The following is a 14,121-nucleotide window of genomic DNA, read 5'->3' as shown; positions in this document are numbered from 1 at the left end:
ATTCTGAATTTCTTTTGCTATTTTATGTGCATTGTATCCTCACTCACCTACAAACATTATTAAAATAAAATTAATAAACGGCTGCGTGGTATCATCTGTGTTTAGTGACAGCTCTACATGACAAAGAAAGAAACTGAGGAAGGAAGCATGTTCTGTACGTATTACAGCAGCATGGCTCTGTGGTAAAAGAGTCCTGGTGCTAAACTGGCCTGCCTGTGGTCCAGAACCGTTACCCACTGATAACATTTGGTGAATTTCGTAATGAAAAATTTGACAAAGAAGACCCAGAACTTTAAAATATGAAATATGAATTGGAAAATACTTCAGTTAGATTTTACTCATGAGAATTTCATAGGGTGCCAACACTTATGGCACACATAGATTTGAGAAAAACATTTATTCCATCATTAACTTTATGTCTGTTCTTTCAATTATTGTACTTCAAATAAAGATAAGATTTTTGTTCATTTTCTAAGGATGGATATCAAGACAAACAATAAAGATTTTTTTTTTTGTTTTGCTTATGATTAAAATAAGTTAGACTGCCCTTTTACTCAAAGGCAGCTTTCTTCTGTTTCCTAAACCTTTGTATTAGACAAACTGCAGATCACTTTAATTTCATCATACATAGTTGATGTAATATATATGTTTAACACAATTTGACTGTCTGTTGCTCTATTTTTGTACAACACCATGCCCCAAAAAAAAGTTGGATGCTGTGCGATGTGTAAAGACAGAATGCAACTTCATCAGAGAAGAACGGAAACTGTAACACAGGCAAAATTTGATAGAATAAATACTAAAGATTGATGTTACACTATATTTCCAAAAGTATTCGCTCATCTGCCTTCACACACATATGAACTTGAGTGAAATTCCATTCTTAATCCATAGGGTTTAATATGATGTTGGCCCACCCTTTGCAGCTACAACAGCCTCAACTCTTCCGGGAAGGCTTTCCACATGGTTTAAGTTTGGATTTATGGGAAATTTTGACCATTCTTCCAGAAGTGCATTTGTGAGGTCAGACACTGATGTTGGACGAGAAGGCCTGGCTCACGCTCTCCACTCTAATTCATCCCAAAGGTGTTCTACCGGGTTGAGGTGCAATAAAGTTCTTCCACACCAAACTCGCACAGCCAAGTCTTTATGGACCTTGCTTTGTGCACTGGTGAACACCTGAATTCAATTATTTGAATGGGTAAGTGAATACTTTTGGCAGTATAATGTATCTAACAATGTTAATTATGGGAGTGCTTCAATAATATAAGATTATGTAACTTACTTCTAGACTAGGTTATTCAAGTTTCTTTATACGTTGTCAGATAATTGAGCTTGTTCTGTGAAATGATGCTGATAATTTTGTTTATTTTAAGAAATGATGCTTGAAAGGATTGAAAAGATCATTACATAATGTAGATCTTCTTGTATTTATTTTTGTAGCTTAACCAAATGTCAGACTAACAGCTAATAAAAAACCAGGCCATCCTTGTGTGGCATAAATCAGTTATGATAAGGGAGTATCTCTGCACCCCTGATATTGAATTGCATTGTGTGTTACTCTGACCATTTTACTTCCCCAGGAGTTCCCACAGATGCCCTTTACAGTGGTTTATAATTTCCCCAAAGCACAAGAGGCAATATATCATCTTAACCAGAGGTTTAAATAATTTCCTGAGCTGCACCAAAGCTTATATTAGATCATTTTAATAACTGTTCTTTGCATAAATGTCTGGACAACTATTGTCAACATATAAACTTCCACACTAGGAAAAACAGACTTCGGACATGTGATATGCCACTGTTAAATGTGCTTCCCCTTCGCCTTTGTTGGATAGATCAGATCACATTATGGCCTACTCTCTTAAATAATGGTTCTTCAAGAGTTCTTCAGTGAAGATAATGGTTCAATACACAATCCTCTTCCCAAAATGAAAAAAGACAACATTTCAAATGTTGAAACTGAGAAATTTCCCTTGTTAGCCCTTTTGTATTTAAGCCCTGTGTTTTCCCTAGTCTTGTGCTGGTCTTTGTTTGATATGTTTCATGTTTGAGGTTTGATGTGTTGTATGTTGTTTGATCTTCCAGCCCTGTTGTTTGTTTAACCTGTTTATTTTCATTATTTCTGTCCCACCTTATCTCCGTATTGGCTCTCTGACCATGGACTGTTCTGACCCTGAGTATTGCCCAGAATAAATTTTTTCAGCACATGTGTCTGCCTCATCGCTCCATGTCACAACCACAAGCATTTGGGAACTTAGGAGAGTACTTAGGAGTCCTTACCTTTGAACATTAAAGGTCAGCCTATTGAGATTATCTCTGATCAGAAATATCTTGTGCTTGTCCTGAATAATAAGCTGAAATGGGGCTGAATGTATAGAAATGTAATAGAAATAGGCAGCAAAAACTTCCTTTAATGTCAATCAGACCATATGAGAGATGTTTTACAGTAGTGTTTTGACCCTGTATTGCTTGCTGGTTTGGAAATGTAACTGTGCAGGCAAATGCAGAACACTTGAAGACTAAACACTAGTTCAGAACATATTTACAAAACTAGCTCTCTTAGCAGTGAAAATGATGTCTGACTGAAAGCAACACCTGTTTTTTTAGCTGCCATCTTAAAATACCACTTCATGCCACAGGCCTACAAAAATTACTGAAGAAAAACCGTATCTATGTTCTAAACATATCTAAATAAACTTTATACAGGACAGTTTTCCATCCATCCATTTTCTAAGATGCTTCTCCGTCAGGGTCCTGGGGGGTGCTGGAGCCTATCCCAGCGGTCTTCGGGTGGAAGGCAGGATACACCCTGGACAGGTCACCAGTCCATCGCAGGGCAGACAGACAGACAGACAGTCACTCACACATGCAATTTAGCATGTCCATTTGGCCTGACTGCATGTCTTTGGACTGTGGGAGGAAACCGGAGAACCTGGAGGAAACCCACACAGACACGGGGAGAACATGCAAACTCCACACAGAGAGGACCCTGGTCGTCCGGCCAGGGAATCAAACCCAGGCCCTCCTTGCTGTGAGGCGACAGAGCTACCCACCACGCCACCAGTGCCAGCCCTACCATCATTTATTTAAATGTTGAAGTCTTGTGGGTAAATTTGCAGACAACCTTTTAGAGAAAAAAGAGTCAGTGTTCAGTCAACTCTGTATTGATGGCTTCAAACAGTTGAAAAGCATTGCCAAGCTAGCTTGTGTTTAATGTGAGACCAAATCATTTCCATAGGGTTTAAATCTGGACTCTGACCAGGCCAAAACCATCTGTGAAAACCATTTTATTTTGGGCTTGGCCCATTTTGTTTTGCCCAGGTGTGTACACTTTATTCTGATAAGGAGGCTCATCATTGTGTTTTTTATTATTTTGTTATTATTATGTATTATTATTGATGTTCTGCTGTAACATTTATTGTTTACCTGTAATGTGTAAACTGTCTCATTATGTTGTGTTGTTTTCTTGCACTTGTACTGCCAAACTATACTAGAAAAACAATTCACTAATTGGGACAATAAAGTTCTTATTACTACTACTACTACTACTTCCACTTCCAGACTGATATTGGCAGTGATGTGACATACACCAGGGGGAGGTCGCATGGACAAAGCTGAAGGTAGATTGCAACGCTGTGGAACAATGATGAGGCGGACGCACATGCTGAGAGAAGCGAGATTTATTAGGGGCAAATCCAGAATCAGGGTCAAAACAGTCCAGAGTCAGCCAACGCGGAGAGATGGAGGGAAAGACATAACAAAAAGGAAAACAGGAAAAACACACAACGGAGGCTGGAAGAACGACGTTAAACACCACAATGCCAAAACAAAGACCAACGAATACAAAGACCAGCAATGAACTAGGGAAAAACACGGCTTAAATACAGATGCTGGTTAACAAGACACAGGTGGTAAACAAGAGGATTTACAAAATGGTCAAGGGTGGAGTTCAGAAACAACGGGGCAGGACCAGGAAGAAACAAAACAAAAGCACATGGAGGACTGGGAGGGGCCAATCATAACACATATTAGTTGGACTGCTGCACCATTGCGCTCACCACCATTCACTTCAGACTGTTACTAATGGAGATGACAGTTCAGTGAGTAATTTGCAATGTATAGTCACAGCTAAAGTAGGCCATTGCAAGAAAACCCCTCAAATGTTACAAAACTGAAGGGGCTCTGTAAAGTGATAAAGACAGTTTCTACAAGTTGAAATTGAAAGACAATTATAAAAAATGCCTAAAAGAAGTGATTACCACCAAAGTGGTAGATCTAGCATGAAGCAGAAGCAGCTCAGAACTCCAGGCCAACATCTAATAGATCTGTGTCCCCTCCTTTATTCATACTTGTCATAGTTTGTAAGTACAAAAAATAATGTTATCTGAGTATTTGGCTGAGCAAAAGAGCAACACCTGACAGGAAACCCAATACAAAACCACATCGCCTTATCAGTTTTTGTACAATGTAGCTGGGTTTCTTGTCACTGTGGCGCCTGGGCTCCAGAGCACAATAGTAGAGTGCAGAGTCAGATAATTTAGCAGAGGAGATCAATAGATCCACTTTTTTGTTCTCAACCTTAGCAGAGAAGCCAGGTGGTGGAGAACCACCCCAACTGCCTGATTCATCTGTATACAGGAGAAAGTCCAGTTTAGATGAGGGATATTGGCGATACCAATTGATATACACATTACTGGTGCTGTAGCTGCAAGAGAGGGAAACACCGTCACCCACTGAAACCTGCTTTTTAGTTTCCAATGGATTGATTGAATAAACTCCACCTGATATAAAAGAAAAAATCATTTAAAAATCAAACCCGGTTACTGTATTTAAGACCACTGCAAAAGATTAAACCAAATTTCTTTAGGTATTTTGTTTTTGAGTTACAGAATATGGTGTTATAAACTATGTTTAAAATAGTAAACAAAGTATGTGCATAAAATGCACTCACTTACCTACAAGCATTATCAATATAAATTTAGCAAATGGCAGCATGATAGCTGATCTGTGTTCACAGCACGACATAAGAAAGAAGGAAACTGATGAAGGAAGCTTTTTCAATTGTGCCACAGAACTCCACCTCTTTCACTAATAACTCTCAGGAGAGTTGATAGCACTTAAAGAAGGGGGTCACTGAGTGTTCAGTGCTGAGAGGATCCATGCAGTTGTACAGGCTTACTTTCTACTTGTGGCCATCCCAATTTAACAGAATACGCTTGTAAACTATCTGTGAAGGCCCATGTCTATGAAGTTCTATTTAAATGTTTATATGGCTGTTACTTGTTCCCTAATTTCAGACTTCTTCTGCAAATGTATAACTTAATTACACCTGCCCTCTTCTGGTGGACTCTCATCATTAAATATCTTTGTGCAATACATATGTAATATACATGTCCTGATTTTTTCTTACAATTATGGATGACTAAGGGAATTTGGCCTGTGTGTCACCTCATATTTCAACCTCAGTGAAACAGGAAGTCATGGAGGACAATTTCAGTGTTCCTAATTGCTCAGGTGAACTTTAAAACCTAAAATATTAATGGGAATGTACTTCAGTTAGATTTCACTCATGAGAATTTCCAATGTTGCCAACACCTATGCCACACATAGATCTGAGAAAAACACGTATTTCATGCTGAATTTATTTTATTCTTTAAATCATTGTACTTCAAATGAAGGTTTGTGTTTTATATTGCAATGAAAGATAAAAAGATAAATAATAAAGAATCATTTTTACAGCCTTTTCACAGCCTGTTTTGCTTATGATTACTGGGAGGACTATTTATGGACTTCACTGTATATCACAGACCAGAATGAGCAAAAAAAGAATAAATGCGATGAATCAAGGGCACATATATGGATCATTCTACCAAACTATCTTAAATCTGAAACTACATTTCTGACTTTTAACTGACTTGGAATCCTTTTTGTTTGAATAACTCTGTATCTGCAAACTATGTGTGTAGGCCCAGGTCTACGAAGTTCTACCCATGGCTATATTATACACACCCAACCCCATTTCCAAAAAGGTGGGATGGTGTGCAGAATGTTAATAAATATAGACTGCAATGATATGCAAATTATGTAAACCATATCTTTTAAGAAAATACTACAAGGACAACATCTCAAATGTTAAAATTGAGAAATTTTCTTGTGTTTTGAAAAATATATGCCAATTTTCAATTTGATGCCCGCAACAAGTTTCAAAATGTTGGGACAGGCAGGCCAGTTTAGCACCAGGACTCTTTTACCACAGAGCCCTGCTGCTGTAATACGTGCAGAATGGGGTTGTCTTGCTGAAATAAACAAGGGCTTCCCTGAAAAAATCTCATCTGAATGGCAGCAGATATATGTATATATTGTATGTATATATACAAACGTATATATTCTTTAGCGTTAATGGCACCTTCACAGATGTGCATGTCACCCCTAACATATGCACTGATGCCGCCCTATGTCATCATGATTACTGGCTGACAGTAATGCAGGATGACATGTTTCTCACAGTGTAGCTGGGTTTCCTGCCACTGTGAGGCTCAGAGCACAGGAGCAGAGTGCAGAGTCTGATAGTGCAGCAGAGGAGATCAACAGATTCACTATTTTTATCAATCATTTGTGGAAAACATGAGGTAGTATGTGTCACAGCTTTTAATGTTGGAGTGATCATCACTGAAAATGCTGATCTGGATCCAGGATACTGATGACACCACTGCAGACATCTCACAGTACCATCATACGTATATTTACAGGACAGAGTAACTGTCTCATTTTCAAGAGCATGAAAATGCATTTTGTTCTCCATGGGTGCTGTTGACTGTACAGCACAGTCACCTGTGAGGAAATATAAAAATCATAATGGCATGGCGTCAATATTGTGTTAAAAACGAGGTGAACTGTTGTATAATGTCAGGCTGTGGTTCCAGAAATGTTCTTGTATGTAGTCACTAATTACATTCAGGGCATGTAAACATTTGTAAGCCTTAAAAAAGAGAAATATGATCTTCAGTGAGATGAAGACAAACAGCTCCCCCTTGTGAAACACATGTGACTCTGCTTGAGTGATGCAAAATGTTTTTGTACAGTGTAGCTGGGTTTCCTGTCACTGTGGGCTGCAGGGCACAGTAGTAGAGTGCAGAGTCTGATACTGCAGCAGAGGAGATGATCAGATCCACTGTTTTGTTATTTTCTGTAGCATTCAGTCGTGGGAAAGGTGGAGTTGCATGGCTCACAGCTTTTGATGCTGGATATATCATCAGTAAATACTCTGGTCTGGATCCAGGATACTGACGATACCACTGCAGATAGTTGCTAGTAGCAGTAGATTCATATTTGCAGGAGAGAGTAACTGTCTCATCTTCAAGAGCATGAATTTTGTTCTCCAGTGGTTCTATTGACTGAGCAGCACATTTTTCTGTGAAGAAATAATAATCATATTTTTTTTTTTCAGATGGATTCCCACTCGATCAAACTTTCCATAAACATACACCAAACCAAATTGAATAACAGAAAACATAAAAATATATTTCACATAGATTTAAGTGCAGTGAATTACACTCACCTAGCATGATGATAAAGACAGTCAGAGAGCACAGAAACATCATGGTGGTTCCAGTGTTCAGATAATGAGGAGAGACTTGGTGCTACTCTTCAAGCATGTAAAGACTCCTCCTACATTTGTCAGTGGATCTGTTAGAAGAACTCTCTGGGAAAATAGTCACGTTCACTAACCTGTTGCACCTGTGATGTTTGTCATGTGTCTGGCTGTAGTTTAGTATATAAGTTCGGCCTTTAGCTTATAGTATTTGTGAGGTGTTGCTTCTCTTTGCAGAGCTACTAAGCAATTCTGTCTTTATTTTGTCTTCTGTGTTTATTGACTGTGTTTTTGGATTTTTTCACTTTGTCTTTTCGGCCTTTACCTTTTGGATCTGGTTGCTTGATAGTGTTTGGTATGTTTGTCTTGATAGTGTTTGGTATGTTTGTCTTGATAGTGTTTGGTATGTTTGTCTTCTTCCGTAATTTGTCCACTTGTGATTTGACCACCACCTGTCTATTCACTTTTTTTTTATCGCAAGCATCTAACTGGTTCTGTTCAGATATATTCATCATGTCATGTATGTGTCCACTCACCAAGACAAACTCCTTTCAAAACTTGTTGAAATAAAGTGACCAGGAGCACAAGCAGCATCTTTAACTGAGGAGAGGCGCTGATGACGAGTGGTTAGTAGGACACGGTTCCTTCTGCTCTTGTTACTGTGCTTCATCTCCCTTGCAGGTTTGATTAAAGGTGAGTTCAGCCAGACATGCAAGGGCATGTTATTCAATAAAGTATGACTGACCCTTCAGTTTATCTGCAGGTTGCTTATAGAGCTAAGTCTGTCGATGATGTCATAAATTTGCCTCTGTACTACATCCTGCAGCACATGTATGGTGCTCTCTCCTAGCAGCATCTGTGTTCCTCAAGGAATTTGGGCAGAGTCAGGCACTGCATGTCTGGAATTCTCCATCTCCATTTGATTCTTTAAACTGCTGCACATGCGCTTTATTACACACCCACTAATGCACATAACCACTGTATTCGCTGTATGTAATGAGCTTTGAATTTTAAGGATGTGGAGAAAAACCTCTCTTATAATTTAACACACAAACACCTGTTTTGCTTTAATTCACATCCAATTGACTGCAGCAACTACAGTGTTGAATGTTGTCTTTGTGGGTCAGTGACATCACAATAGGTGACCTTTTCACCTGATGGACCAGTAGTAGAACACTGTGATGTCATAATGGCTATGATACAGACAAATTCCACACACACTGCGACTTCAAATCATTCTGTGTAGATGCACCAGAGAAGACCAGCAGCACAATGAGCTGCTTCTTGTTTTGGTGTTGCGGAGGCCGACAGTCTGACTCTGACACAGAGAATAAAGCAAATGAAGGTGAAGTGCAAATCAAGAGGAAGAAAAAGTGGAGAACAAGAAAAATGAAGGGACAGCAGAAAAAAAACAAAGACAACGGATGTAGAAAGAGCAGAGGAAAGCCAAGCAAGACAACAGCCAGCAGCTGGAGAGAAGGAGAGCAATGCTCCACACGTCCCAGCAGGTTTTGAGTCTGGCAGCTTGGAGACTATTTCTTCTGTGATGTTGGAGAAGCTGAGAACTCCTCTACATGAGGACCTTCAGATTGAAGCTGAAGCTGAGCCAAAAGCCATAAAACCGCTAATGTCCACAGACCTGGATGAAAAAGATGCAGATAACAACCAAACTCTGGGTAAGAAATGGAAAATAACATCTGCCAAAAAAAATCCCTACTCCATTTCTCTTCCTCTCTACACCATGATAGAACAGTTTGAATCCACCTCCAATGTTCCTGGCCTTGCTTCCTTTCCATCTGGTCTCCTGGACACATAGAATATCTACCTTCCTTCTCTCCATCATGTCTGCAAGCTCTCTGCCTTTACCAGTCATTGTCCCTATGTTCAGAGTCCCTACTCTAACCTCCACACTCCAGCCTTTCCTTCTCTCTCGCTGCCTTCTAACCCGCCTTCCTCCTCTCCTCTTTGATGGTCTTCGACCTACAGTAGTCCAATTTCCACCGGCACCCTGCTGGTCAACAGCACCGGAGGCGGTCGTTGTTAACCCGGGCCTCGACCGATCCGGTATGGCAATCATATTTGTGATCCGCATGATAGCTTTGGCACAAGTTTTACTCCGGATGCCCTTCCAGACGCAACCCTCACCATTTATCATTTATTATACCATTTATCTTGGGACCGGCACCAGAAGTATAGAAAGTGCACCCCTAATGGCTGGTTTCTTCACTTTAGCTTTACTGCTGAGAAGAAATACTAACTATTGGTGATGTTTTTCCAAGAATTCATAAAAAACTATCTGACATTTTCTTTAAATTAGGATGTGAAGTGATGAATGTTACTGACACTGAGCCAGAAGCCCCAACACTCACCATGCAGACATATTCGGATGAGGTGGACACACCTAATGACCATCCTCTGGGTGAGTAGCGCAAATTAACACTAGATATCATGAAAAAAACAGTTGACCTCTGAAACTATTTTGTAAATGACCATTCACTCATTCACTTTGTACACGTACTGTGCCTTTAAGAGTCGCGAGTGGAATTGTGGTGGCACAGCACGTTAGGAAAAGGTAGCCTCGCGCTCCTCACTCTGTCCTCCATGTTAGCAGATTTTCTACTACTGTAAGTTAGTTCTTATTTAGATGTTAAAGCTCTCAGAAATATAATTCTGTATTACTTAAGTGAATTCTTTGTTTCAGAGAGGTCAGCTAGCGAGTCCTTTGTTTTTTGTTCTCTGCTCACTACCGTGTAATGGCTGCCAGCTCGAGCTTCAGCTTTAATAACAGCGGGGAATAAGGTTCAAGGCCTCTTCAGATATTGCACCCCTTGGTATGCGGAGTGAGGTATGCACCTAGCAGTATTTATGTATTTTGTAGAGTTGAGGTGTATGTTTTTTGTTCTGTCTAACTTATCGCAATAGCGCTAAACCCACCTGCTTTAAGGCACGTAGCTTGTATTGCTAGGTAAAAACTTTAAGCTTGTTATATATGAACTTGTGGAAATTATAAGCATGTATTTTTTTGTATTTTCTGTATCTTATTGTTTTCACGGTGCTCGTGAGAGTGTTCAGCAAGCTGAATAAAATAAAGCACCCGTTTAGAGACTCTCTGCGTTGCTTCTTGAAGCCAAGGGCTGCTACATATTTCATGTTAAAACAAGAAAACAAGACATGAAAGGTGGATGTTGAACTGACTGAAGGTACCAAACATCCAACACACACAACAAAGATCAAAGACGAGGACCAGCACTAACTAATTACCAAGAACACTAAACTCTCTGAATCTGTAAATTCTAAGCTCCATAGAGATCAAGGGGGAAATGCTTGGTTCTTCATTTCTATAATTATTGATATTTATTTTGTGTTAAAGTAGAAGAGGAGATGTTTGAGGTGATGGACACAGATGACCATCTGGAATATCTGGGTAAGAAACAAATAAGAAACAAATACAATAACAAGTTACAATCACAGAGATATCACTTTAAAAATATTCATTTATAATGAAATACTGCAAGATATTTGTTCATTTGTCTAAAATAAAGCCGTTTACATGGTTGTTGATTTGTACCATGGTGATATTTATTTTTGTTAAAGCAGAAGAAGAAACGACAGAGGCAACACTCACGGAAGCTGAGGTCGAAGCTATTAAAGAGCTAATGCTCCTTTTCATTGAGAAGATCGATGGCCGAATCGCTGGGTAAGAATTAGAAATTAATCATACATAATACACCTAAAATGCCACTGATTTAAAAAATATTGATTAATAAAGTTGTACTGAATAATAAATGCTTAATTAAACTGTTCACATGACATCCATGACATTTGTAGTATTACAGTCCTCCAGTGGTTAAGAAAGACATCAGCTCCTTCACAGGTTCCTTCACTTTACCATTAACACTATATTACAGAAATGTAATATTAGCTTTTGGGGATGTTTAATCAAGAATTTATGGAAAATTCTGCTCCTGTATCTTTTAATCAGGATGTGACGTGATGAGCTCTGCAGATACTGACACTCTGGTCATCAGTCATAACTTACATCGGGATTTAATGACTGATTCTGTCTCTTGCATGAAAAGATGTGGAAAAGAAGTCTGATAGCAAAGCAGTTTGGAACACCATTAAAGGTCTGATGGTAGATCTGCTTTATGATGTCCAGAGAACAGTTGACCAGAGTCTCGGTGAGTAAAAGAAACATAGATATTAAGAACATAATAAGCTATACAGTTGCTAATTCTTTCAAAATCTGAAGGAAATGAGTCGCACAAGGACGCTGACGTAGAAGTTGAGAATGATGACATAAACAAACTGACGGACACTCAGCTGGACGACACAAAGACTACTTTCAATCAAGCCCTTGGTACGTAAGACAAACCATAATATATTAAGAACAAAGAGGTTAAACTCTGACTAAGAAACCAAAAGACCTCCTTCAAATGTCACACGAACATTCAAAAACTGAAATAATCAAATCTCTTTTTTATTGGAAAATCCGTTTTATTGCAGGAAAAGACGGGAATGACAGTTGATCCTGTACCCATTAAAAGTTGGGCTGATATGGTGGATAAGACTGAAGGAAACATCAACCAGACTGGTGAGTAAAATGTACAGATGGCACTGATCTGATACAGGTGTCTGTATCTGTAATCAAACAAATGTTAACAACTTTAATCATTGAAATATTAGTCACAAATTCTTCCAGGTTAGATTACTGGAGATGAGCTTTGGTGCTGATTTCTCAGATTTTTTTCTACCAGCTGAAATTGAAGCATTGAAGAAAGACGCAGAACTGATGACTATGGCTGGAGATGAGCTGCCCAGTGCTGGCAGACAGAATCCAGATTCCAGAGGAGAGATGATCCACAAACTCCTTCATGCAACGGAGGATGTGTGAGCGAAAGAAGAATGAGAGGAAATACTGCTCAGTCTGCTCCTGCACACATTGACAGAAATGACTGGACACTGAAAACACCACACTGGTGGCAGCATGATGACCACTCTGCATGATGACCCTGATGAAATACAGACTGGAGAGAGACACCAGAATAAGAAATGGAGGAATGGAAACAGGCAGTGGAAGAGTGGGAGAAGAACTGATGCTTAATACTCACCACTGAAGAAAACCTTTAGAGCAGCCTGAGAATTAAGTCAGTGGAGACATCAACAAGGATTTGGAAAAAGAAGAACAGTCAGAGAACTCAGGAACCTGTGAAAGAGCACCTGAAACTGATCCTCATCAATAGAGGAGGGCACAGAGAAAGGAGGATAGGAGATAAATATGTTATTTGAAAGCAGGACATCTGCAACCTCTCCTGAGGAAAAGAGTGCTCCACAAAACGACTGCAGAAAGAACAGAGAAGAACACAGCTAGAGAAGTCCAAAATCTGTGAAAGAGCACCTGGAACTGTTCCTCATCAGCAGAGAAGAACATCCCTCCTGAGGAAAAGAGTGCTCCACAAAACGACTGCAGAAAGAACAGAGAAGAACACAGCTAGAGAACTCCCGAACCTGTGAAAGAGCACCTGAAACTGATCCTCATCAGCAGAGGAGAACATCCCTCCTGAGTGCTCCATCACTCCACAGAGCTGAAACAGACTTTTAACTCCACTTTTATGCTACAGCCAATCAAATACATCTCTTGAACAGCAGCCCCACTGGAGCGAAACAAGCAGTACAACACTTTTCAACCTCTAAAACCAATAAAAGTCTTTCAGAAAACTCTGTTGGAGCCTTTCATTAGTCAGGGTTTTGCTTTTCTAACGCAATTTCAGCCATTTTGTTGAATAATCTGAAGGCTGCAATCAATTCAGTGGAAAGTGTAAACTAGTGCCTACAAAGTGCAGTTACAGTACACAGAGTACTAAGTGGATGAGGAACAGGTGGAAACTATGAGAACTACTATTCCACTCTGAGCTTCACTCAGGGATCCTCTACATTCCTGTGCTTGTTGATAAGAGTGGGCAATACGATAACATCTAGTGTTATTGTGATAATATTTGTCATATTATGTTTTGAGACGTCAACTGTTTTCAGTTCTCATGACTCAAAAAATAACAGCAAATGGCCATAATGGCACCCCCAAAGGAGGATTTGGCCTTCCTGGGACAGAACACTAGTGTTTATGACACTAAGGTATGTAAAATAGGAACTGTGTAAACAACAAGGCCTTTGATGACTGTGTTCAGTGTTTAGACAGTGGCACTGTTTTCGAAGAACAGAGCACCAACACCACATGGAGCAAACTCTGTCCTCTATTAGTCTCCTGCAAGCAAATGTTGAGTCACTTGAAAGAGAAAGAAAGAGCTGTTGATCATCAGTAATACAAAGGAAAAGCAAGTGACCCACTTCACTAAGGAGGAGAGTCTCCTTCCAGTGACTGTGAAGGCCGTATTGATCAAGCTGGTCTTGATCTGTTACATAAACAGCTACACGAGTAGTCAAAGGAGAAAGGTTGAACCATGAACCTTTGAGCCTGGCAGAGGAGTCCAAACTGCTAAAACAGTTTTATTGCATGGGAGCTGTTCTGA

The 14,121-nt window shown here is 39.6% G+C and overlaps 1 long non-coding RNA gene across 6 annotated transcripts; it reads left to right on the top strand.

The window, feature by feature from the left end:
- Positions 1-10,131: 10,131 nt before the first annotated feature.
- On the top strand, positions 10,132-13,313 carry LOC108415717. 6 transcript variants are annotated; one of them, XR_001857063.2, is made up of 8 exons: positions 10,132-10,218; positions 10,296-10,439; positions 10,968-11,018; positions 11,192-11,291; positions 11,674-11,775; positions 11,847-11,954; positions 12,101-12,188; positions 12,352-13,313. It is a non-coding gene; the product is annotated as an uncharacterized LOC108415717 (long non-coding RNA). The 6 variants fall into 6 exon arrangements; XR_005131508.1 differs by having other exon boundaries at positions 10,965-11,018; XR_001857059.2 differs by having other exon boundaries at positions 10,296-11,018.
- Positions 13,314-14,121: the final 808 nt, after the last annotated feature.

This window comes from Pygocentrus nattereri, chromosome 2 (genome assembly GCF_015220715.1).
Source record: "Pygocentrus nattereri isolate fPygNat1 chromosome 2, fPygNat1.pri, whole genome shotgun sequence".
NCBI classification, from domain to species: domain Eukaryota; kingdom Metazoa; phylum Chordata; class Actinopteri; order Characiformes; family Serrasalmidae; genus Pygocentrus; species Pygocentrus nattereri.
Note: the sequence above shows the minus strand (reverse complement) of the source record. Positions and strands in the feature narration are given on the sequence as shown.